The following is a 25,988-nucleotide window of genomic DNA, read 5'->3' as shown; positions in this document are numbered from 1 at the left end:
GGCAGCACTTTCTGGAGGAGACCTGAGCTGGGAGGGAGAGCTGGGAGGTGGGGCCGAATTACCTGAAGTCCTTCTCTGCGTGTGTAAAAAGGCACAGCTGCTGTTCAGAAAAGCACAGGGACCAGCAATACGTCCAGCAGAAAGAAAGCAGAGACCCAGAGGGAAAAAAAAAAAAGAAAAAAAAAGTGTAAGGTAGAGTTGTTGCTTAAAATAAATTTCAGCTATCCCAATTGCCCCTTTTATGTACCACTGGCAGAGCAAACCTTCATGCTAAAAGCTGAGGAGAGACAGGAAGGAACCGAGGCCTTGTAGATAATTCAGGAGTGACACGCCATGCTTGAGAAGTGCTGCTGAAAAATGCATGAGAGCAGTTTTGCTAAAAAATGGATTGTGGAAATGCTGGCTTCCTTGGAGGAACCACGAGAATAAATAGAAAGAAGCAAATGAGCATCAGAGTGAGAACGGACAGCTCTCAAAGGCTGTCCCTTTGAGAAATCCCTGAAGTGGGAATGCCACAACCTGCTGCTGCCCTGACAGTTTCTGGGACAAGTAAAGCTCTGCCTGTGCTGTGAATATGGGTGAGCGAGTTAGAGGACTCATTTATAGGGCAGGCCTGCGCACCCCAGCAATTGCAGCAGGCAAGGAGCTGCTGAGGAAAGAGCATCACACCAGGTCCTCCTCCTTGCGACTCCATCTAGAATCCAAACAGCACAGGGACCTAGCAAAAAAAAAAAAGTTAATTTGCAGATAGGTCTATAAAGCAGGACTGAGGATGCCATCAAGCAGCAGCACTGCCCGCCCGCTTCCCAGTCTGTGGGCAGGCTGGGAGGAAAATGAGCTGTGTCATTGCCTCTTGTGGGGCATCAAGCATGGGGACAGGGTGAGGGCAGTGACAGGAATGGAAATTTAGCGCTGCGCTGACAGCCTGATCCTTTAGCGCGTCTGTGTGTGTGTCCCCATGATCACCTTTTAATTAGCACCAAGCCTAGAAATCAGATAACTGCTTCAGAGCCTCTCTCTCAGGATTTTTAAGGGACCCCTCCGTTGTGCAGTTTAGTGTTAGATTTACAAAGGAGCTTGGAAACCCCTGAGGTGTGCCAGGCACTGATGCCGTGTCCTGGGTGCAGGGGGCAAAGCATCCCCAAAGGAGAGGAGCGGGGAGCTGGGGGAGCCCCGGAGCATCTCCCTGCCCTCTCCCTCGCAGCCACAGCGCCTGAAACCCAATTAGGGCTTGGCCAGCCCAGCTGATGCCCAGCTGCCAAGGCCCAGTGGAAACCCTCACAGGGTGGGGCAAGGGTCTCAGCTGGCCCCAGCAGTTGCGATAGTTTTACCAGGTCCTTAAAACATCTTCAGTGTCACCAGTCCCGGTCAGAATGTGACAAAGGCAAAGCACAAACTGACACAGTGCAGGACTTGAAACCGACTAAATGCCCTTGAAACTGACTAAAATTAGAATTGGCTGAAAAGGGAATTTCGGGGAAAAAATAGCACTGTTAATTTTTTATTTCTCCTGACTTCAGGAGGAGAATGGATTTATTCCACTTGTGTTTCTTTAAGCTATGGGAAAGGAAATTCCATGCAAAATTGTTTTATTTTCTTCAAAGCTGTTGAGACACTCCAAACTGATAACTTAGCATTTCATGTTATGATGTCAGGAGGAGAGCTTAGGTCTTTAAAATACTAAAACATTTTGATTTTCATAAAAAGTATTGAATTCGTTGATCCTATCACTTTGACATGCTCTGTGACAGCGTATGCTCGGCAAGTCCACAAAATTTTGGGACAACCTGTTAGAGCCTCAAGGAATACACTGAACAAGTGCTATACAAAGCATGAAATATGAAACACAAAAACATAAGACAGAATGAAGTGAAACTCTGCTCTGATTTCAAATCATGCATAAACAGATTTTCTTCCAATAAGCATTGCTCCTGATTTTTTTCCACTCCCCTTGTGTTTTCCTTGTGTTTTATTTTTCAGGAAAAATAACAAAAAATTGGTATTTCCACCTGCTCCAAACTTTTGTTATTCTAAGCTGGATACCCTCAAAAACGAGCAGAGAAAACCATTTAGAAAATTTGTACCGTTTTGTTGTCTTCTTTCTGCTGATAATATGGTCCCACTAGAAGGTACCAGTAACCCTCCATGGCCAGATTTAAAGATCAAGGAGATAAAAGCCGGTGGCTGCATTCAGGACCAGTTTTCAATAACTATTGCCCAGCCCTTAAAAACAACCAACCAACCAACAACAACAAAACTTGGAAAAGTATAAAATGTTGTGCATTTTTTTAAAAGGAGACAGCCCTTACTGGTAGCATCTGTGCCTTTCATGGACCTTTGCAAATTGTACATCTTTTCCAAATTTCCTACCCCAAGGATCTTTCTGAGAGATGAAGGAGCCTGAGTGAGACTGCAGTAAGTGAGCCTTCTTTCAGCTCCTTCTGTAAAGGTTGTACACTGATGTCTTGCTGCAGAAATGCTGTCAGAAAACATGCAATGCTGCTTTTGTGGCCAGCACAGCTTCTTCTGCAACACATGCATTGCTTTCTGATTTTTAAGTCAAGGGAGCAGCATGGCTGTCTTCTCAGGGGTTTCTCTCCATTCCCCCAAGGAGCAGGGGTGGGAATGGAGATGGGTGGACCCTTGCCCAGCACCAAGGTGGCAATTCATGCTTTCCTTTATTTACAGAGTGTATGTTAGCATCACCCAAACACAGAGATTCAGCACTTTTCACCCTGCTTTACAGCTCTGCATCTCTTTACTGGTGAGCCAGCTTTCAGCTCACACAGGCTATGGCTGAGATTTGGAAATCCAGTGCATGCTTGTCTGTGCAAAACATCAGCTCCTGCCTCCCTCCTTTCCTCCTGCCTTCCCCGCAAAGACAAGCCAAAAACCTCATCACTTTCAGTGATGGACCCCGCTGCAACATAGCCATGTTTGGAAAGAAAGAAAAAAACAAAACTGCAGATGTACTGCCTTGCAGCTTCATTGGGAGAAATGAGAGTAGCAAGCTCTGGAAATAAATCTGCCTCTCGCTCAGCACCAGATAACCGGCAAGTGTTTGTCCATCTGCCGTAAGCAGTCAAACTGTGAGCCTGCCAACACGATGCTACGGTGGTGTAATCGACTGAAGCTTTTTTGGGCTGGGCGCTGTGCCCGCACCTGGGGTGGCCAGGGACAGAGCTGCTCCTCAGCACCCTGCTGGTGGCTGGGTGGGAGTGGGTGGGTCACGCGTGAGTGCTTCCAGCCCTTTGCAGCTGTCCCTCAGATCCCCATGCCAGGGTCTCGTCTGCAGTCACTTGTATCAGTTACCAGCCCTGTCACTGAACTTCTGCCTCAGCATTTGCGTATGAGCCCCTATTGTCATCGCCTTTCCCCGCGGTGGCCTTACATGGGCAGGCGGTGTGGTGCTTGTAATGTATTCCCCTCAACATCCGCAGCAGCTGGTGGTGTGACCCCAGAGCCCACGCCAGTGAACGGCCTCTCCGCGAGTTCAGCTGGTCATGAAACCCATGGTGGAGTCACCTTGTTCTGCAGGGCTTCCCAGAAATGTTGCTGGGTGCTGGCACTGCTCCGCATCACCATTATCATGTCCCATGGCCAGCAGCACGGTGCTGGGGATGAGGTGGGAATGATGCTGCATCAGGCAGAAAAAACAGAGACCCCAAAGAAAACATCAGGAAGATTACGCCGAAGTTGTAGCTCATTAAAGGAAAACATGCTGAGATGTTTTTATGTTGCTGCTACTTATAAAAGAGCCAGTTAAGACCACTTATTATGGTAATTACAGCAAGGTAAAGAGAGACCTAGCGAAGATTACAGCACTTCAGTACACCATCAGTGGGGCTTAAGTAAAACGTATTTAGGACTCAAACAAGGCATCTCCCACATGTCTGGGCAGGGGATAACAGCTTGGGTGGCTGCCCCGTTCCCACCCCCAGAGAAGGGGCAGAGGTGGGCTGTGGGGGACATGGGCCCCGTGGGTGACCTTGTGGCGGACAGGTGGCTTGAAGACCTCTCCATCACCACCTCCACCACGCTGTTTGCTGCAGGGTCGTGAATCAAGAAGGAGGCCGTGAAGACTCATCTCCGCCACGTGACACGATGCCTCTGGCAAATCCCCCGCTTACACCTCCAGCTCCAGCAGCTGGGAGGAACTGGACCATAGAATTTAATGGCCCTGCCAGGACTTGTCCTCCCTTAATTTATCTAATCCCTTTCTGATACAGAATTTATGTTGTCACCTCTGGATGTGGTGTTATCTCAGACTGTCTACTTTTCTGCACATAGATTTATGCCAGGCTGTAGTTAAAAATTCTCCTTTATCCCTTTTCACAAAGAGTACCAACTACTTGATCCTGTTTTGGTTTTGGTAGAGCCTCTGTTTTCAAGGTAGGCTCCCCCAGAGTAGAATTTCCCAAGACGTTAAGAAATTCCAGGCTTCTCTTTCCTGTACTTCTGTCTCAGATCCTCACAAAGAACCTGCATCTCTGCACGACCCCATGCAGGGAGCATCTCACAGGACATCACCATGGGGTCTGCTGCCTTCTTAATTACTGGCACCCTCAGATCTTCCGTAGCAATCTCTAAGGTGCTTCATGATGTCGGACACCTTCACCACCATCATGTGCGTGGTGGTGAAGACCTTATAGCTGTCAGGAAAACAGTTTGGCTATCCTTGGCTCCAGAGGCAGCTTGTTTCTGGAGTTTATGAGCTGATACAATGCCTAGAGCTTCTACTCCACTTCCACAAGGTCATGGGTGCTCTGAAGGCGATACTCCCTGCAGTACTTAACCCTCCTCCTCAGCTAGATTGTTACCTAAAAATTGCTTCACTAGCAGCTGGTTTGCTTTTGTGTGAATTATTTCTTTATTCGCAGTTTTCTGAGGAGTCAGGGCTGGAGAAGCCTGCAGCCATCTCCTCTCTCACTGCTCCACTCCTGCTGCAGTCAAATTCTCCCCGTGTTGATTGCCTCCCACAGCCCTGGGGGCTCCCAGTTCAGCACAAACTGTAAACGAGTTGGTGCAGATCGTGTTTTCTCACAAAGGAGTAAAATGCAGGTTTGGCTCCACACAACTGGAGTCCAGTCTCCTAGAAGGCCACAAGGCATCAGACAAAGCGATACTCCAGTTGGGTTGTCAGGTTACAGCCACGTAGGGTATGTGAGAAGCCAGGCCAGCCAGCAGCAACCATTTCCCCCATTAACAAATACCCAGCTGGTGCTTGCTGTGCTTGCTGTCCTTTCTAACCTCAGTGGCCTTGCATGGAGCTTTGCTCCTGTTGCCCTGGCTGTGATGGTGGCCCTGGAGAAGGTTGGGAAGGGATAGGAATACACTTTCCATCTTTAATCCAATTTAGAGTATTTAGAAAGGGCACTTGGTGACATTTTTAAAGGCTTTGACATGGCGATGAAAAAGATTTTGCAAACAAATGCATGCATCCAACATGGGTGTTGGGTTCTGAGTCCCATGTAGAAGAAACTCCACACCAGCCCCTCTGCTGGTCTGGGTGGCTCTCCTGCCCACGGGAAGGTGTGCAGGTAACACTGCTGCACAGAAAGGGTGGGTGTCGGGGAGATCTGGTGCAGAACCAAGCAGCTGAGTGTCTCCAGGTGGCAGAAATGACTGATCCCAGAAGAATGTGTAGAAAAGCTTAGTGGCAGCCAGCGCACCCCCAGGAATGCCAGTGCCAGCATCCAGCGCCCGGCGCAGACATGATTTACACGGGTATGGCATGAGCCTATGCTTTGGGGAAGAGGTGCCCCCGTGCTGGGGCTGCTGACACCCGATCTGCATTATCGCAGGTATCTGGAGATCAGCTGACTGCCTTTATTGAGAACAAGCCTGATTTACGCCAGCAGAACTGAGGGCTGCAGCCAGCTTAGATTTCCACTTCTGCAGCTGCAAGCAGATGCACCGACCCTCTGCAGCCAAGCCTGGTTCTGAAACCTGCTCCCTTTTATAGAGGCAATTAAACCCCTCATGTGCAGCCTTGACATTAAAACATATTTACATTTAAAAGCAACGTTTTGTAATAAAGTTTTGTTTGTTTGGTTGGTTGGTTTTTCTTTTATTTTCTTTTTTTTTCTTTTTTTCTTTTTTTCTTTAACCAGTGTATTCAGATGCCAGAGACCTCTGACTGGCTGATTCATGCCTTGTTCATTTTTCCGTTCAATCCATTTTCTCTGAAAAGGAGACATAAGCAGTGAAGGCAATATAGTTTTATTGGATCCAATGCACTGCCACTAAAACAAATATATGTACACTCAAGCCACTACACTTTTATTAAAACAAATAGAATTTAATTCAAACCAGCATTCAATAGCTACAGTTTGTGTGTGTGTGTGTGTGTGTGTTTAAAAGAGATGAAATTAAATCCTACCAATACTTTTGCTCAATATGTTCTCACAATCAGATTCATTTGACCCAGGCAATATATATTTATCATAGGTAACACATTTTTATTAAAAAGAAATTTACAGAAACCAGGTTTCCTTTCGGCGTACAGACAGAAACCCTAACCAAGTGTAAGCTTAGATTGGGAGAACAGGTAGGAGTGTTTTGACGGTTGTTTTTTATGCTGGTAAAATGCACTAGATCCTACTTAGGAATTTTTTAGACTACCACACTTAGATTCATGGATTTTTTCTTAGAAAAGAGGCTTTAGAAACCAGTGTCTTTCTAGAAAAGCTGCACTTTGCTTAGTCCAGACACTGGCAAATAAAGGCAAGCCAGGGAAAAGTGTTTGCTGCTCACTAAAGCAGGGGATTAGGACTAAAATACCTGACAAACAGGGGGTCCCTGGTGCTAGGTGTGGAACAAGGGGCTGGACCAGTGAGACCAATACAGAAATGAAACTGGGTCATAATTTACAGCAGTGATATTTGCTTAATCACTATTCTGCACCTGTGTTCATAGATGAGATTTTTACAGACACCGAGGGGAAGTCTATTTCCTTATTTCCTTTTCTCATAATGTGCTTCTTAAAATCCAGCCTGGATTTCCATGCGTGGCTAATAAAAACACAGTTAAAAAAAAAAAAAAAAGAAAAAAAGATGCATTTCCTAAAATTTCAGCTCTTTATTCCTCAAGATCCATCCTGTGATCTGGAGAGGGTATCGTCTCTCCTAGTCCCCTCTCTCTTTCCACTTCAGTTTCTGAGAGAACAATGCAAAACTTGGGCTAACAATTTTAAACTGAAAAACGTAGATTTAGGTTGGATATAAAGAAGAAATTCTTCACTCAGAGGGTGGTGAGGCACTGGCACAGGCTGCCCAGAGAAGCTGTGGATGCCCCATCCCTGGAGGTGTTCAAGGCCAGGCTGGATGGGGCTTTGGGCAACCTGGTCTGGTGGGAGGTGTCCCTGCCCATGGCAGGGGGTTGGAATTAGATGGTCTTTAAGGTCCCTTCCAACCCAAATCATTCTGTGATTCTAGCTCAGAATCACAGAATTCACCATTCACCTTTTGTCTTGAAAATGTTTTGCAAAGAAGGGACTGGTCCTGCTCTTCAAGCCAAACTGTTTTCTCCATAAGAAAATGACCCTGGGGAGGCTGCTCAGATGTTCCCCATGTGACAGTGTAGCACAGGTCTTGGTCCAAGTCAGGAGAATGTATGCATTTAATTCTCACGTGCCCATGTGAATTTCTTTCCTTTGTTGTTGGCAAAGTTTGAGAAGGAGAAAGAAAATTATCTCATTATCTTGTATGAAACTAGCTGTAGCGTGTAGTAATGGCCTCCTTTGAGCTTGTACCAGTGACAGAAACGGGTGTGCCAGCACTGCGACCATCCAAGTGTCGCCTTGGCTCTGTTCAGACATGGCACAGTGGGAAAAAGGCACATCTTTGACCACTGAAGCATAACTTCTGCTGCTGCATGAGCCCCCCTGGGGCAGGTAGAAGATGTTGGGTTTACAGATGTCAAAGCGGTGCTGGTGTCAGAAGGGAGTGCATAGAAATACAGAGGGGGTCCGGCAAGGGGGGGAGCCTCCTGACATATCCCCCTGTTTTTTCCTCCTGCATCTTACAAGGCATTGAGTTGCGTTGACCTTCCCTCCCAAATCAAGGGCTCTCTCTGGAGCGTCAGTCAGGAAAGCATCATTAGATAGTGGTGGTGGGGGAGCACCATCCCCTCCATATGGGCTGAACAGCTGCCTTTGCAGACTTCCCAGACGGGGGAGCAAAGGATTAAGTTCAAGACCCACATCCAGGCATCCTCCCCCACGTTGTGCAGGTGACAAAATGCTTCCACTATTTCCAATCCCCGTTGTCAGAGGCCAGTATTGCTCCCGTGCCTCCTTCCCCGTGACGACATTTCCAGTCAACAGCTCAGCAGCTGCGCCTGCCCGTCAGGCTTCTCCTCCCTGCCAGCCTGGTGCAGGGAGAGGAAAGAACCCGACCCCGCTCCGAACAATTTTAATTAATAGTGACATTTATCAAGCCACAGAGGAAGCAACTGCTGCTCATTGCTTGGGTTTATGTGAAAACAGTAGAAATAAATGGAACTGTCATAAAGTTGTAGACCATCCCATCTTCATTACTGTGAACGCGTGGGAGAAATGAGTTGTGAGCAGCAAGAGATACAGGAGCTTGCGGGAAAGCTGATGGACTGCCCAAGCGCTAAAGCTCTCTCCGAAAAGCAGGCTGTTTCCTAAATCAATCTGTCTTCCCTGCTTGTAGACACACAGGCCTACTTGGGATGCCCGGAGGCAAGCCTGCAGGCACAGCGAGCTGGTAAATGCGGTCCCAGTCCTGGCTGCATCCCACACCTCTCTGGAGCCAGTGGACCTTGTCCCTTGCATGGTCTGGTCACTCCATGCTCTGAATATCCCCTGGTGCCTTCAGACCAAAAGCTGGATCCTCCAAAGGGCTGCTCCTTGCCTGCCCAGTGCCTGCCAAAGGAGCCAACAGGTCTGACACAGGCTCACAGGCTTGTTCGTGCAAAGCACAGGTAAGGTCTTCTCATCCCACAAGCCACCTTATCAATTTGCTGGTCATTCGCAGGCATTTTCAGTGTTGGTGCAGAAGCAGTAGTATTATCCCAGCTTTCTACCAGGGCAGCCTTTGGATGTTTCTTCCTGTTTATTGACAGCTAAAAGTTCTTCTTTGAACTCGTCTATACTATCTATTTCCTACCAAAAATGTAAACCACGGAACAGAATCATTTCTTATATCCTGTCTCATGGGGGCAGAAAAAAAAATGCTCCTTCTGCACAAACAGAAAATAAACATGTTCCTTCACCCTAGGTGGCCTTTACTGGAGCTTAAAAGCAACAACAAAACACTAAAGAATAGTTGACTTTAGTGCTTGAAGCACTAAAAATATGAAGCATCTATATGATTGGACAGTACTTTGTGTGATTTTCCTTGCAAGAGATAATATCTGAGCTGATGTGCAATGCTAACTGGACCACTATATGCTTAAAATATACCCTATCTATGGAAAAAATATTTAACAAACAAACAACTGTGAACCTGTTAAAAACTGAGTTTCTAAGCAAGGTTTTTAAGGGCGTGAGGAACTGTTTTGTAATCTGTCTGCGAAGGTTAGTTCCTCTTGTGGCCACAGACAAACCCAGTGGAGACCCCTTGGGGCAGATATCTTTGGTGTTGATTTGGGTCATATACGTTCTGATATGGACCTGCAGCTCTGCATTGACACCAAGTACACTTCAGAATGACATTTTTGCCTTCCATGCCTTAGAGTAGCTCTCTCTTCCAGGGACCAAGGCATGTAATCACTCATCAATGCTTTCCCAAGATCTGAAATAGGGCCAAAAGCAAATGAAAACAAAAATCCCCCACAACTCATATACATATATATATATATATATATATTTTTTTTTTTTAACCTCAAATGCATGTTTTGTGAGTGGACTCATGAAGTTCTGTGAAGTGCTCAGAAATTACAGAATCAGACTCTGATGGTATGTAGATAGCTCTAGGGCCACAAAGTGATGGACAGACTCACACACACACCCACCTACACAGATGGTCACATACAGAATCATAGAACCGTAGAATGGCTTGAGTTGGAAGAGACCTCAAAGACCATCTAGGTCCAACCCCCCCTGCCATGGGCAGGGATGCCACCCACTAGATCAGGTTGCCCAGAGCCTCGTCTAACCTGGCCTTGAACACCTCCAGGGATGGGGCATCCACAGCCTCTCTGAGCAACCTGTTCCAGTGCCTCACCACCCTCTGAGTGAAAAATTTCCTCCTAACATCTCATCTAAATCTGCCCTCTTTTAGTTTAAAACTCCCTTGTTTAGTTTATTCCCCCTCGTCCTGTCAATATCTGTTGAGCAAAGAGTTGCTCTCCATCCTTTCTGGATTCAGTCGTAGTGCTCAACCTATCAGGATATCTTCTGTGACACTTATTTTTAAAGTAATTGCTTAATACAGTACAATAAAGCAGCCATCCTGTAGTGACTTTCAAATGGGACCTCCAATTCTGAAAAAAGCACTGCGAATGACAAATTATGCTTCCAATATCACTGAAGTAAAACCCACCTCTTTTTCCTGCTGTGGCTCTAGCCAGCAGCAACTGTTGGCTGCTGATAGCTACAGACAGAGCATTTCCCATTCAGGAAACAAATATTATTTTATTTCATAGAAAAAATATCCCTCGTAATGTCAGCTATAAAATACAGTAACTGGTCTTCAGCAATACATTGAATTATACACACCTAACTGTATTGGAGACCATAAATTCATCAGATGGTGCAGGCCAGGGGGCTTGTGGAGTGGAAGGGATTTGTCTCTTGCCCCCTCCAGGGAGAACTGTCATCCCACCGCTGAGATATCACTTGAGTGGTGGCTCTCCAGGGGCAGAAAAGGCAGAACTTGCTGAGTCTGTTTGCGATGTGCTTATCTATTATTGACATTCATATCCCATAATAACTCAGGGAATAAAAATAGAAAATATACCCACTGAAAACATTCTTTGGATCCTGAAATGACAAATTCCTAGTGCAGAAAAGAGACTGATTGGGTTCCTGCCAGCCCGGTCCCTGTGGGCAAATACCTTGCCATCTTCCATGGTAGGTTTGTAGAAATGCACGTTTGTGAGGATGTGTCAGAAAGCATAAAGGAAAATCATACGCAACGTTAATACCACTGACATGGCATTAAAGCCTACTAGCAGCAGTTCAGCAGAGTTACACCATGCATGATGACAAAGATGATCTTTCCTATGTTTCCCCTACTTATTTTTCTCTATTTTTGGGAGCTTTGTTCTATTACTTTTCTCCCCGTGGCATTCTCCTTTGACCTTTTCTTCCATCTTCTCTAAGCACCATAAGGTATCCTCTTAACAGCTTCTGAGAGATACTTCCTATTTAGCCAGCCTTGCAATGATAAAGCTAACTAAGAGTTGAATCTCATTTTCAGATGTGTTTTAACAGAGAAAAAAAATAGCACTGAATGTAACAAAATGTATTTTTCAGACTAAATGAACAGTTTTAATTGTTTTTTTTTTTTTTTTTTTTCCCCATGCTGGTAATGATTTTTTTCAATGCTGTGTTATTTCCATTATGACTTGCATTGTAACTCCTAATCTATCTCAATTTTGAGCAACTAATTGTGAGTTGAAACACAATGTAGTCTCTTTAAAATGAGAAGTATCCTTGCGTAAACTAATGAACAACTTTGCTTGGTATCATTAAGTTTCTGCAGCACTTTTTGCAGTGCCTACTGCTATTTCACCCTCCTGTAGTTCCCTCATCAAGGGAGTTTCATTATGAACAGTTTTGTCAAGGACAAAAAAAAAATCACCTGATCTGAAATTTCAATAAAATGGTGAGACTATGTCTTCTGAAGTTGCCCTTTTGGGGGAGTTTTGGTTTAGCTCCCAAACTATGAGTAACATCAACTTGTGTAACAAAGACTTCTTTGGTCGATGATTCCAGTCACACTTACCTGACTAATTCAGCATTTTTAGGCCCACATTGAGACCAAGGCCTTGTTGCTTTTAATAAGCCATGATTTCTATTATAAACCTATGAGTCATGTTTATTGTTTTATGCATAGACTTTTCATTAGAGATCTGCGCCTGAGATCTATGCAGAGCTCATTGCATGTCAATAGCTACATTGCACTTGTTATAAATCATACAAATGTGTGGAAAAATTTGACCTGATGCAATCTTCAATATTACTTCATAAAATTGTAGAGTTGGACTTAGAGCCCCCACACCTCTATGGGAGACAGAAAGCACAGGCTATATTAGGGAGAAAAGAACAGTGTACCCCTAATTTCAGTCTATTCATCTCCCTTTTAATGTAAACAATCAATCATTATAGAAGTAAGCACGGTATCAATCCTTTCCCCACTGAGGTCAAGCAGTGAGTCTGAAGTGAGAGAACAAGACTCACTGATAGAAATGACAGACGGTTAGCGCTTGCTATGTTTAATTGGAATGAATGAACTTGATTATTTGGTTTCCAATAAAGCAAAATAAATGGTACATAAGTCCATAAATAATGAAGAATCTTTGGTTATTTCTTTGTTATTATTTTTGATGCTGAGAAGTGGGTCACTTGGAATGTGCATAAACAAAGAAGATAAATGGCTGGAAGAGGAATGAATTTTCCATAACCTGATTAAAGGATACGTCTGGCTCCTTGGAGAATGTTATAGTGCTTAATGATTTTGTTGTTGCTGTTCTTAATGTGTCTAATGTTTGCTGTTTAAGAAAATCAAGAAAAATGTTAAAAGGTTGCTCCAGAAGGGAGCTGCCAGCCAAGAGGAGGAGACAGCCTTATTTAGCCTGCAAATTCTCCACCAGCAAACAGAGGAAAGAGAATGGACCCTTCGACCCCCAGCACAGGGTAAAAACTCAATGCACCTAAAATGAGGGGCTGGAAAACTCTGCAAACCCTATGTGTGCCCCAGGACCTGGGTTTGGGGAAGAAATCCTAGCAGCCTTGACCTAGAGGTACCCCTATAGACCCAAGATGTTCCGTTCTTCACCATCCTCTTCCCTGGGACTTGACATCACTGCCGCTGCCTGAGAACTGGAGCATCCCCAGACTGGACCAGCGTGGAGCTGGCCACCTATGCATGAGCTCCCTTGCATCCTGTGACTAGGAAAACAGGCTCAGCCTCTTCACTGTCTGCCTCCTCATCATACATACACAACCAGAAACGAGTCCCAGGTGTAGTGGGTCCCCCAGCCCAGGGTGTGCTGCCATCCCGCAGCGATGCCCCACTGCATCTCCCCACACTAGCAAATCTTTGCAAGGAAAAGAGCAAGAACAGCCTGCTCTCAGTACAACAATCCATTCAGTCGATGCCCTGATACAAATTTAGATGTGAATGTCCCTGGATCCCACTGCTTAGATATAGGATCTGCAGCCCCATCAATTTGCACAAATTCCTGGTGTTAGCATGCCCCTGTCGCCGTACGAACTTCACTTCTCTCCCCAGCCGCTTTATTAAAATCCAAGTGTTCCCAGGGTAGCCTGTGCTCTTTTGACAGTGGCTGTAAGGTTGGACTTAAAATATTGATGGGCTGTATTATTGTTTTAGCATGCTGCTAGTATGGTTTTGCAAAGGGCAAACTAGTGGAGGGAACTGGCAGATGTTAGCAGTTCATAGTGACAAAAGTTGAGAAAAGATGCATTGTCAAAGAAAAGACAGGGCTTTTTTTTTCTAGCCTGAGGGCTTTCTCTCCACCAAATTTTGAAAAGTCTGCTACAGACAAATGGAGATGTGAGAACCCCTAAAAAAAGAAGGTGCAAAAAACTCTTGTAATACCATATGAAGTCTCCTTTGCAGAGTGAAATGACAAGCACCTTAACCGCAGCAGCTGCTGTTAGCTATCCCCTAAATGACAGTTATGAGGATGATGACAGTAATAAAATATCTTTGAAGGATAAAGCTTTTATTAGAGAAAAATTAACTAAATTAATTCAAAGTATTAGTCAGTAATTTGTCACAGAAAGGTTGATTTTAGCTCTTTTTAGAGTCAATACTTTTCAGGAGACTTAGGAAAGGCTCTATTTATTTCTTGCAGATATATTTTCTTCTTGCATAGCTACTTCTGTAATATCATCAAGCTGGTCTTTGTTAGCGAAGGATCCTTTTCACATTGCTCACCATTTTAGTTCCCATAACAACAGAATACATTTGTATTGGAAACTCAGCTTCTCTGTGCTCTTTTGGGGTAAGATTGTTTTCTCCATTTAAAGGAAGCTCATAGCACACTAGAGATTTGTGCAAACCTGAAAACTTGCATGGTTTAACACAGTAGGTGACCGTGCTGAACTACCATATTTAAACAACATCTTCAGGTGGAGTGACAATTTCAAATGTCTGCAGCTTTTGGCTGGGTTTATACTTCTTGCAGCCAGAGATTGCTATACCATATCTGTATTTTCTAATTAAGATATGAAATACATGTTGTTGAATGTGCCTTTTTAGATTCCAACAAATTCGTTGTGTGTTTATGGAAACACACAGCCATACCAAAGTTGGCTAGCCTAGCAAGGTTTATCTTCAGCCTATAGCTCTTTCTCTGAATTCAATACTGCAGGCACAATTTAATGCAAACCCAATTTATGACTTAATGCTCCAGGGACCGTAGTGGGAGATTGTTACATTATTCTTTTCTAATCCTATTTGTGTTTTAATTTGCTAAGTCTGTAATGAGGTGCATGCCTTGAATAGATTCAAGATCTTTCACATTGCTTTTGACTTTGTTTAATATAATAGATTGTACAGTTTGCATTCAGAATTGAGGTGTTCCAGTCAGTACTATCTCTTCATTTTCAAAACTAGAGTGAATAAAATTATGTCCTGAAAGTAATTGTATCCATGTTTCCTTGTTTATCACTTAATGGTTTATTTCCTGTTATAATTTTCTGTTACAATATGTGAGGTCACAAAAATCAATTCTCTGTGGACTCTGACTTGACTGTTTGAAATTACTCCCCAAAACACTCTGAAAATATTATGGAGAAAATAAAGCATTCAGTGGTAAGTGGCTGGCTATACTGATTTTTATTTTATTTTATTTTATTTTATTTTATTTTATTTTATTTTATTTTATTTTATTTTATTATTTTTTGTATTATTACTTTGATTTTTTTCTGCTGATGAAACTATAGTAGAAATAAAGATAAATAGAGCAAAACTTCAGCTACGGCAAATACCCAAGTGATGTTAATCAACTTACCTTTATTTATGCCAATGATTTGTGGTGACATTAGTGGGAAATCTGCTTCAATATATCCACAGCATTTTTGTTCTAAAATTTATCGTCTGTGATCACAGTTACCGTTCATCTATATGGAGAACAGAAATCCCATTTCACAACTTTTCTATATGTTAACTTTGCTTTCATTCTGTTTGAGACAGGAAAAAAAAAAACAAAACTCTCCATAAAATATTTAGTTTTAGTCTCATGATCATATTATGAAACACAACATACTATAAAAACATAATAATTCAGAAAGAAAAAAAAAAGGAAAAAATTCAATGCTTGATGATCTTAGAGGTCTTTTCCAACCTAAATGATTCTATGATTCTTTGACGGGTGGGGAAGGAGAGAAGGGGGGGAGTATGGAAAGCAGTACTGTTGCAGTGACTTGGATCATAACTGAACTCTTTTCCCAGACAGGATGCAGTTCTAACAACATTTTTCTGACTGGTTCTCCTTGCTGTATCATACTAATTGCTGTCCTGAGTCCTCTTCTGCTCCTAAGAGCCATATAGGGAGGTTATCAGGCTTTTGGTTCTAGATGGATGGTCAGAGACATTTGCTGGTTTCTGAGCACTGGCACTACAGGAATCTCTATGATACACACAAAACATATCTGGATAAATTGCAGTATCACTGGTCCAAATTAAGCTGTGAGCAGATACTCTGCAAAATACAGGGAGTAGTGTTTCCACTGATGCTCACCTTTTGGTATTTTGTATGGGTGTCAGTTCTTGTGTGGAGGAGTCCAGTCAAGATGTGTCCCAGCTAACTGCCTTCTTGCAAGACTAGTCAGCCATTCTTCTTGAAGATTTTACCTATAGATAAAAAAAAAAAAAAAAAAAAAAAAGCCAGAGGAAATCTTTCCAGTTGTTTTTGCTCTGTAACAAATGTCTCCATCCAATACATGGAGCGTGTCGGGACAGCACAGCACAACCATACCTTACGAGTCGCAAATGCAGGAGTCTACATATGCTTTGGAACAGTGAAAACTCTGGTAACTTAGTTAATATCTTTATCAAATATACTTTCTCTTTACTTTTCACATAGCTTTGAGAACTAATAAATCAGATTAAGGGAAATCTTACAGAAAACTTACATCATATTGTGAGCTGCTCTTAATTCATGAAGACCTCACTCATGCTAACAGATTTCTCAGTTCCTTTTTTTCATCAAAGTGAGCCTGAAGTCACTCCAACCTTCCTCAAATTTCAGGAGAGGGAGAATGAGGAGTTTCACCTCTCTGGCTCTAAACAGATGGGTGCCGGATCAATTGCTGTGATACCCTTATCTTCCGTTTTGGACACAGCTAAAATCTCTCATAAACTTCTAGATTTTGGTGAATCCAGACAGCAGGAAACTGGTAAACACTAGTGAGGTTTTACGCTGTCTGACATTTTAAGCTCTGAGAAAATAATCCATAGGTATAGCAAAACCATCTAAGAAAACTCTTAATACCCTACAAGCAAATAAAAGTTATCTTTATTTCAGATGGCTGAGAATGGAAAACCAGCCTTGTCAGAGTAGTCCTAGGTTAAGAGTAATTATTTTTGGATGCAGTGCTGTCTAATTTGTTACAATGCACCTGCTTCCACTCACACCAGGAAGCATCTGGTGATGGTAATGATGGGAGGACACAGGAGGAAGACACATGGGGTTTCTTGGGGGATGAAGTAGCCTATCAGCAGGCATAATAAACAGAAAGCACCCAAGTTTAGATGGATGCTTTTCAGATAGTCGTCTTTGTAGACCACGAGCGGCCTTTGGAGTCCATCCTGGTCGTCTAGAGCTAATTGCTGGGGGTCTAATTGCTGGGGTTCCTGACAGCAGGACAGGCGCAATACACCACTATTGCTTTATTAAATCTTGCTTTAGCACAGAATAAAGAAAAAAAAAAAGAGTTTGCAGGCTGTGTGAGGACTGCCTCCCTGCCTCCAGCAGACATGACCAAACGGCTTTTGAAATCAGAGTCAGGTCATTTAGAGGAAGGGCTGCTGGGCATGAAACTCACCAACCCAGAGGAGAGGAGTGGCAGTCACTGAGATGCCCCAGTGGGTGATGGAGTAGGGGATGGGGAGGGACTGGAGACAGCCAGGCCACCAGCTGGGAACTGAGCATCTTAGAGCACACCAGCCAGGCCAACTCAGTGTGAGCATACCAGTAAGGGTATAAGGTTTAGGTAATGTAATGGCTATACATGGGCTTGAAATATTTAGATGGCTTATTGGTTCGAAAACATAGAGCCTGGAGAGGTCAGAGCTCTTTTGTGCTGCTCAGACCTCCATCTCCTGCTCTGTGCTTTGTTCAGCTAGGCAAGCAATGGCACTCCTGGCTGATGGCCACATCCTACACCCCCAATCTACCACACAGAGCCTGGGTTACATGTGAGGGAACTGCAAATGTTCCCTGCACCTTCAGAAAAGTTTAAAGTGTTAATGTGGCATCCAGCATTCAATCCCCAGCTGTGTGTGCATGCAATTGGCCCCACCCTGCATGTATTCCCAGGGAGAGGGGACTTGGCCATCTAAAGCCGTTCAATAGTGAAAGCAAGATGCTTGAATCCAGCTTTGCAAGGCTGCAAACCTTTTCACAGCTTCCACCTTCTCCAAACCCATCAGTGCCACCTCTGTTTCAATTTCATGCAAAGTTATGCCTCTCTACTCTGCCCTGACATAGCCAGACTCAGAAATTAGATGAACTTCCCTGGTTTAGGTTGGAAATTAGGAGAAATTTCTTCTCAGAAAGAGCAGTCAGGCATTGGAATGGGTTGCCCATGGAGGTGGTGGTGTCACTGTCCCTGGGGGTGTTCAAGGAAAGGTTGGACGTGGTGCTTAGGACATGATTTGAATGGTCTCAGGCAGAGGAAAGAATTGAGTGCATTATTTCCCACTCCCCAGGTAAGCACTTTCATGCTGAGCTTTTATGTAAAAGCAGGGCATGATGCACTTCTCATACTTTCCCTTTTACAAGGAAGCAGCAGCACCTGTGCTTTGCCCCCAGATTACCTGTGGAACCCAGAATGAGAAGTAGCACTATGAGAACATACCTTACCTGCTGTAGTTGGCCAGGGAGCATTTCCCGTGAGAGGCCTCCTGTTTCCGCTCACGCTTTGCACTAATAAGGGGCACCTCTCACCTGCAGGTCACTGCAGCTGAGGCTGCTCTACAGGAAAACCAGGCTTCTCCAGACCATGTAGAGGCAGGCAGGGAAGCACTTCCAACAGTAGCAAAAAAAATCAGTGCCCACAAGATAAAATGTGTTCAGTGGGTAATACAGTGCCTGCATGCTAAAATTCCTGGAGGTAATTAGACTTCAGTTTTACATATGCTCATAGCTTGGTCACAAGCATATTTTCCAAAAAACTTTAAATATTTTGTTACAATTCCTGGAAGACAGAAATCATCCATTCCTCCATGAATAAAATCGGATATTTGTGTTTGTTCCTTTATATAGATGCATGTAGGAAAGTGTGGATGTACATTCATATCTCCCTGTTAAACATAATAATACGCTGTAGAGGTACCTAACTTTATAATAGTTACAAATAAAATAAAAAGGGAAAGCTGTTAGGTGCTCTTTCTAGGAAGCTTAGACAGCAGTAGCTGACCTTTATCATGGCACTAGCATGCATTAGCCAAAATAATACTTTAACAGTTTTTTAGCACCAGGCTATATGTTCTGTTATAAGGAATAGCAAATGTTTAATCATAAATATTTTAATGGCTTCAGGGATTCATGGTATTCAATGACTGTGTTAAATGATAATAATCACATCTGGTTTATTACTATAGTAATTCAGCAGCTTCTCTTCAGTAGTTATTTTTTATTATATGTGCTGTGCTACTGTCATGGTCATTTATAGCAGTAATATTTTAAAGTGGCTCATTTGTTTGTTTAAGGACAGTTTCACAATATATTTCTGTATTAATATACGTTTTGTACTATTATTTCCAAGCTGCCACTGGAAAATTGATCCTGGCTTGTTACGATGAGAGGGGCTGGAACTTGTGCAGAATGCCAACACCAAGAGCGAGGGACGGAGCAGATGGGTAGTGTACTGGTCTCCACTGGGGCTGTAATCGCTGTTGAGTCTTATTCATAAATGAAGGGGTCCATTAAGAAATAGTTAACTTGCAATAAACATGAGGGAAAGATTCGAATCAGGCAGAGCACAGACAGAACTAGAAAAATGCCAGAGCTAAACCACCAAAAAGCAACTGGATATGGCCATTTTACACATTATTACCCAATGATGCTCCCATTTTTTTGCATGCTAGTGCATTTACAGTGAAGGGACTTTCACTAGGGATACAAGGGAGAACTGATTGATTTTGCTGATCATTTTATTCAGATACCTGCCCACTCAGTCACGTGGGAGAGATCTCTTTATCTTAATGGGATTGCTCGCAAGAGTAAAGGTTTGGAGGATCAAGCCATATATCAGCAGAAATGGGAAGAAACTAGCAGGAGTTAGTTATCAAATTAGAGGAGGGACCACTCAGGACTGAAAAGATCTTCCTGTCATTACTTTTTCCCCCTGGAACTGCAATTTCTAAAGCCTCATGTTCTGCAGTTTGCTGCACTTCCTGACCATTGATGTCCTGAGGCATTTGGGACTCAAGTTATTTACCTGGAGAAAGTCACAGGCAAACATACAGTACAAAGGAATCGCTTGGAGGGTGACACCTGTGAAGATGAGGGCCTCTTTCATCAAGCCCTGATAGCACTACCTTGCCTGGCAGCCCAGCCCTGGAAGGTTTCCATTGAATTTAGGGGCAGCAGAGCAGCTCCTGGCCATCAAGACTTGCATCAGAGCTTGCTCAGCGTGCTGAGAACTTGCATTGCCTTCATAGCTGGCGCAAAATAATTAGGAATCACATTAATGGGTGGGAAAGATAAAGGCAATTTGTAAATCTTGTCTCTGAGAGAAAAAAAAAAAAAGGAAAAAAAAGTAGAGCAAGGGTTAACTTTCTGCTCTTATTTTTTGTTTATTTCTCTCTTTTTCCCCTTCCTTTCCCGCTTTTAATGGCCTGGTGAAGGCAGCTCTGTTTAGTTCAGCAAAACCTCTCCACCACCCCACCACACAGGATGTATTGAGTTGTTGCAGTAAAAGTTAAAAGGAAACTAAGGACAATTATTAGTGCTTCTTTCCTGCTCCATTTTCTATTTGGTTTGATTGGATGGTGGGCTGAGGGTAAATGGCTTTTATAGCGCTGAATGATGAATGACTCTGAAATAGTCTGTAACCAGAAGTGCCGACTGACATGCTGCTGATTTAACTGACATGCAGGGTTATGTTTGTATAGAGTCACTTAAATAAACATGTGTTAGGCTGGAGCCAGCTATGCCAGCACTTCTTTGCTTCCCCTCCACCCTCCATTTATCACTAAAAGATAACGATAACGATTTGATCTTCCTATCAGTCATTCATTATATTAATTAATTCAAATGTAATTGTTTTGAATGCCTCTCCATTGCTGTGGGTACTTTGTACAGCACTTAAAGCACATGCACTATCAGAGAACAAAATAAATCCTCAATAAAAAGATACACTCATCAAATGGGCTCCTTCAAACTAGCAGTCCCTTTCATCCAGCAATTATCTCTTTAGCTTTCAAAGCAGCCTCTCCCTAAATGCTCAGGAAAATAAATGGGTCCAGGAGCTTGACAAGGAGTTCAACTAATCCTGGCTCTCACAAAGGGAGCCAAAGCAAATTCCTCTGTGAAAAAAAAAAAAAAAAAATCTCTGCTGGGAGATCCCTCTTTCCCGTACCCTTACTTACCTTTGTGCAATGCTTGTTCTTTTGTGGCTTCTGTGAAGCTTCATCAAACCTTATGAAGGTCTTTATTCCCTTTATGGCTTTTTTTGTTTCCCATGTGAAGTGCAGAAATAAAGTTCCAATGCAAGCTTTAAATATATACTTACTGGCATTAAAACCCATACTTGTGTGTGATCATAGCAGGCAAGTCAGGATGTGACAGTCTGTGTTTAATGTGTGAATCAGGGAAGAGTGCAAAACCAGGATATGATTTTATGCAAGGGCCCTTCCTCTGAGTAGTTCTGCTTGCCTTTGGGACCTCAGGCTGACCTAACACTCAGCAAAGCCCTTTTGCAAGATTCAGGTGGCCTTAGGTTTTAAAACCAGAAATACATGGTTACTCCAGGTGTCAGCATGAGATAACATCTATTGTAAGAGTGTGGTTTGGGCAAACACAGATGGATTCCTTTCACATGTAGTAGTAAATGCAGTAATTTAAAAATCCAGTCAATTGCCTTCATACTGATTTTAATCTAATACTCTATGTATTTATCTCCCATTGCTGTGCACTGGGAGTGAGCTCTGCCTCACAAGAGCCAGTCCCCAATTTCCATAGCAGTCTCCACATTCCACAGCCACACGAAAGATAATCTACCAAAATTAGAAAAAGGTTGGATAAAATAATACACTGGATTGTTTATCTTAAACATCATCTGATATTGCCAGGTTTTGTAAAACACCCAGGGGTCTAAGTGTCAGCAAGGCCTCTTTGAGAGGTTACCCGCAGATGAATAAGGCCATTTGCTTTCAGCCCTTTCTGCCCATGCTGCCATACAGAGCAGAGGAGAAACAGGCTTTGCTAGTGACCACAGCTAGTGACTGGATGCAGAAATGCCTCCTAACCCTATCTGAAACTCTAGACCCAAGCCTTTGGAGTATTCCTGTAAAAGAAATAATCCTGGGGGAGTGAGGTGAGCAGGGAAGGAGCTGGCGACTGATCTTGGCCCGGTTTGAAGTCAGCTGGAATGTGGCAGGGACAGGAGCAGAAGGGACAGAAAGGGAAGCACTACAAAGCCTTTTGGGACCCAGCTGCCTCCATCTTCTCATCAGTTCAGCTGAGACGGGAAACACCAGCAGCCAGCGGGAGCTTTCGTAAACTGCAAACCTGATGCTTATGCCCCTTGCTTCAAAGAAGTCAAATGAGAAGAGAGTTCCTTAAAAGCATGTGGTGGACTCACGGTGTGACTAAACCAGGAGCAGATCTCCATAGCTGCTCTTGCTTGCTTTTGGTCTTAAATGGCCATTTTAGTATGGTTTCATCCTTCTTTTCCTTGCTTGCTCAAGGCACTGGGATGGCTATTGCCTTACTTTTCTCTGAGCTCGTCAGAAGTGTCTTTAATGACGTCAGCCCATTCCTGGGAAGGAGACTTGCTAATGAACTTGCTCCCCTCTCCTCTCTGCTGTCTGGAAAAGGGCCTCTCACCCTGGAGAACTGAAGAATTACAGGACGTAGCAGTAGCTGTTGCATTTCATATCTTGTCAGCAGCATGATGGATTTAGCACACCCTTGTCTGGCTATTTGGATTTTGGAGAACACAGTATGCCTGATTTCTATCAGGTCTAAGCACTGTCTCATTGGGGGCCTAAATTACATGACAGAACCCCTTTAAGGGAAAAGGAAAATGAATACCACCCTCTATAAATTATCTGGAACAAACAAACTAGTTGCTCAAACTTGCTGTACTCCTGCCAGGAGTCATAAACTAGCTAGCTGTGTTTAAGAAAAGTAAAAACTGTTTTTCCTACCATGGAATAAACAGTCTCTGGGTTCTATTCCTAACCACAAATGGCAAATGTATGCAACTCTCCAAGAACCAAATTCTGCTCACTTTCCAAATTCGCTTAATCTCCAGTCCTCAGAGATTAATTAACTCGACAGGGAAGCCAACACTGAAGTTGGAATAGAGGTGTTTTTTGAAGTAAGTGCTGTTCTGTTCATCTAAAGAAGCTGCTCTGCTGAGGCCAGCAGAAAAATCTGCAATATTTAACCTAGATGTTCCCGTTTTCCAGTTTTGCACATAAAGTCTTGATTTTTATGAACAGCAACCAAAGAAATAGATACTAGACATAGAAATTAAAATCTTCTAAGCCAAAGAGAAATTGTTTAACTCTCTCCAGAACTAACTGCAGAGATTTGTAAACAAACCACAGGATAAGCACACATTCATATGGCATATACAATATATGTGTGTTGTGGGGAATGGTGTTTTTGGCTTTCCCATAGATAGAGTTGATACTCTTGAACAGAATTTGGGAGACCAGAGGGGCTGAATCATCCCATTCACCACTGGCAGTTGCTGCTTCGTCTCCCATGGGCTCCTGAGAGAGAAACACATGGGGAGCCCCAACATTGCTCCGTGCCCTGTCACATGCAGATGAAGGCAAAGAGTGTCTAATCTGCATCAGAAGGCATATCCCTCACTGTACCATGGACACCCTTTGCATACACACAAGAGTTATCAGTGTGGAGACATCACTGTGAGTTCAGCTGGGGTATCTGGTTGCTGCAACCCAAAAGTTGTTGCTGAGCTATATGACAAAAGGTTCTTACTCAGTCCTGAAAGCCCCTGTCATGCTGGTTTTGGATTTCCCTTCAGGGACATTGCCATGTTGGTGTCAGGTCAAACCTGTCCAGCGCAAGCATAGCCTCGGGCATTTCTGGAGTGAAAAAGACACACAGTGGAGACAAATACTGCTAAGATAAGTTTGGTGGCTTTGTGACATCGGTCATGGTTTAACTGAGGTTGAATGGAGATCAACAAACTGATTTTGCTTAGGGCAAGAGTCACCTTCTATTCGGGTCATACAGGTGAAAGGTGAGGGCTTCTCTCACTACTTCTCTGTGCCACTGGTTAAACTAAACCCTTAAGTTTTCTATTCGAAGACAACACAGATTTGGGAAAAAAAACATCTGAAATATAATATAGTTTCTTCAAGATCCTTCCTTCCCATATCTATATAACATACCTCTTGCCTGTGCATATAGGCCAATGTGTAGAGATCTATCACAGGCTGGAGAATAGTGTAGCATTACAAGAGAAAGTGAGGATAGTAATGATTTTTTTTTCTCCTGGATACAGACTAAATAACAAGGAATATAATGATAATCTCTTTCTTTGTTTGGCTCCCTCACCCTTAGGAAATACAAATGAAACTCCAGTGTTATTGAGGGAGTTAGGGATCTAGCAGCATTTTCTCAAACATTTTCATCACAAAAAGAATGCCAATAGGCAGAAGTCATTTCCTCTCCACAGCCCTTCTTTTAAATTACCTGACATTGCTCTGGCTATCCTGACTTCATAAAGAACACTGAGCCTGCACACAACCCATGGTTTCCTCCCTGCTGGCCTTTGAGCTGTGCATGGCTGAACTCTTGGGGCTCTCAGCAGATCACTTGATCTCTCTCGACACTGGCTTACCAACACATGTTCAAAAAGCCACTTAAACTCTTTTACACCTTGATGAACAATTCTACAAACAAGGTGTCTTACCACCATGTTAGCAAGTTATTGAGATGCTGATTTCTGTCAGATTAATTAGAAATAGCTATTTGATCTGGCCGGGCATCTTTGAAAATCCTCTTAGCACTTAACCGCTACACAAAATACAATTCTAAACTATGTCTAAACTTATCCGGTTGTCAAAAGGATATGGAATTATGAGTTTTTCTGCAAGTCTAGGTTAACAATTACATCTTTGAAAACTCATCCCGCTCCACAGTATTAACATCCTGACCATTCTTAAAATAGTTGGTCTCACGCTAAAAAAGAGAAAAAAAAATCCCACTTTGAATGTAAAATTAATCAAAAATATGTCTTGTTGCCCCCCCCCCAACTTACTGTTGCTTCATTCCTTTTCCAACCTTTTGTGCATTGCCAACAACAGTTTTATCAGTATCATGTGTCTTATCCTACCATATTAGAGAAAATCTCTCAAAAGCAAATATACATCTGCATTTTCTCCAGATTCTTGATCCATTAGGAAACTTGCCAACTGATCATTGTTAGGGACTCATTTCCCTTTCCAGGAGACATTGCTTCGTGATTTCTAACCAATACAATGTGGAAAGCAACAAGCTAGTATGGATTTCAGAGGGAAATTTTCAATCCAAACCAAGTCTGGAGCTCATCACCTGAGATAGCTTGTTTTATACCTTAGGATAAGATACCAACTCTGCTGTTTCATCACATGCCCTCTAACCCACTGCTATCTGAATAAAACATGCCTCTTTTCAACATGTAGTCTCTGAACTCGCTTCCTGTCCTTTGACTTCATACTCTCCTCTTGACAGATTTCTTGGGAAAGGACTAAGACAATAGGATTCCCCAAAGCACAAAAACATTTCTTTACAGGAAATAATAATTCCTGGGGGCTACACTGTAGCAGAATTCTGTGTGTGGTCATTCTACCTTCTGATTGGTATTGCACACAGGAAACAGATTGAGAGCTTGGTGATTGATGTGGGCTGCTGGATCTGGTCAGAGGAACATATGTGTATTAGCTCTCTGACCTAATCATGGAGAAAAGTTTTAATACCTTTAAAAAGTGCTCAATTGCCTGATTTTACCAAGCTAGTTTGACACATTACCTTATTCATAAGCTATCATTTTCTTCCCAAGGGCATACAAACTGGGTAGCATGGAAAGGCATGTTCAACTGAATAATTGGTATTCAGCTGTGCAGAAAGAAAATTGAATGGGCAAAAGGTCCAGCTGGATATCAATGCCCTGGACTGGCTGTCATATCCAAAAAACAGGAGAGTCTCTCTTTCAATTCGTCTCTCTATGGTTCAATCTACAATCAGCAGGAATCCTCTACATACTTCTTAAGACCACTAAATTTAGAGCAGAAAGGTATGGCAACAGAATAAAGCTAATGTGAGCAGTAATGATCACATCAAACATTCACCTTCACCTTTCTGGGGAGGCTGTTTGTTTGTTTGTTTGTTTTAAAGTTTTTAAACAAAAT

At 43.1% G+C, this 25,988-nt stretch overlaps 1 long non-coding RNA gene across 2 annotated transcripts; it reads right to left on the bottom strand.

Moving 5' to 3' along the window:
• Window positions 1-62: 62 nt before the first annotated feature.
• LOC121065423 lies at window positions 63-21,151 on the bottom strand. Of its 2 annotated transcripts, none has more exons than XR_005817048.1 (4): window positions 20,985-21,151; window positions 15,907-16,019; window positions 15,178-15,286; window positions 63-100 (listed from the first exon to the last, which is right to left on the bottom strand). It is a non-coding gene; the product is annotated as an uncharacterized LOC121065423 (long non-coding RNA). The 2 variants fall into 2 exon arrangements; XR_005817047.1 differs by lacking the exon at window positions 63-100 and adding an exon at window positions 6,067-6,185.
• Window positions 21,152-25,988: the final 4,837 nt, after the last annotated feature.

The sequence above is a fragment of the Cygnus olor genome, chromosome 2 (genome assembly GCF_009769625.2).
Source record: "Cygnus olor isolate bCygOlo1 chromosome 2, bCygOlo1.pri.v2, whole genome shotgun sequence".
NCBI classification, from domain to species: Eukaryota; Metazoa; Chordata; class Aves; order Anseriformes; family Anatidae; genus Cygnus; species Cygnus olor.
This window is presented reverse-complemented; position numbering and strand designations above follow the sequence as displayed.